Below are 1,118 nucleotides of genomic sequence, written 5' to 3' on the forward strand. Positions count from 1 at the left end.
TCCAGGTGGTGTAGCAGGTCATTGACTGCTTCCTCTTGGATTATGGGGGGTTCATCCTGCTCGCCATCCCTGTTTTCCAGCTCAGGGCGCCGAGTACCCTGAGGGTAACTAGTCTGATTGCTAAAGACTGAGGCAAAGAAGGCATTAAGTACCTCAGCCTTTTCCTCATCCTCGGTGACAATGTTCCCCCCCGCATCCAATAAAGGATGGAGATTCTCCCTGGCTCTCTTCTTGTCATTAATGTATTTGTAAAAACTTTTTTTGTTGTCTTTAACGACAGCGGCCAGGTTGCGTTCTAGCTGGGCTTTTGCCTTTCTCATTTCCTCTCTGCACGACCTAACGAGATCCCTGTACTCTTCTTGAGTCGCCTGCCCCTTCTTCCACAAGTGGTAAACTCTCCTTTTTTTCCTGAGTCCCAGCAAAAGCTCCCCATTCAGCCAGGCTGGTTGTCTTCCCCGCCCGTTCTTCTTACGGCATATGGGGACAGCCTGCCCCTGCGCCTTTAGGACTTCCTTCTTGAAGAATGTCCAGCCTTCCTGGACCCCTTTGTCCTTCAGGACTGTCTCCCAGGAAAACAACTCCTTTTCTTTGTGTTGAATCAGTTCCTCCTACCTTCATCTGATACTCCCTGGTTCTTGCTGCCAAAGGAGAGAGCAATACATATTTTTTTCTGTTCATTCCATTTTTTTGTAGCCCTGTATCATAACTGTCTTTAGCTGTCTTTCTCCCAGGCTGTAGTATCCTAGGTTACTTGATTGTTCTTCACACAGAAGCCATTCCATAATTCTGAACATCTTTGATTTTTTCCCTCTGAAGCTTTTTCTGTTCTATAAAGTAATTTTTGGAAGGGGAGGCAAGAGTGGCATTCAGTATTCAAAAGGCCAACAAAACAAAAATTTAAAAACTGTTACAATAATATCCTCTGTTCTATTTCCAATCTTTTCCTAATGATTCCTACTATTCTACTTGCTTTTTTTTATCATTCCTGTTCACTGAAGCTTACATTTTCAAGGAAGAATTCATTACACTGCCAAGGCTTTTTTGAGTGACAACAGTAACACAGAGAGCATTGCTTCCTAAACAAAATGTTAGGATTCTTTGTTAAGTCCATCACACCA

Source organism: Pygoscelis adeliae, unplaced genomic scaffold, assembly GCF_000699105.1.
Source record: "Pygoscelis adeliae isolate BGI_AS28 unplaced genomic scaffold, ASM69910v1 Scaffold45, whole genome shotgun sequence".
NCBI lineage: Eukaryota > Metazoa > Chordata > Aves > Sphenisciformes > Spheniscidae > Pygoscelis > Pygoscelis adeliae.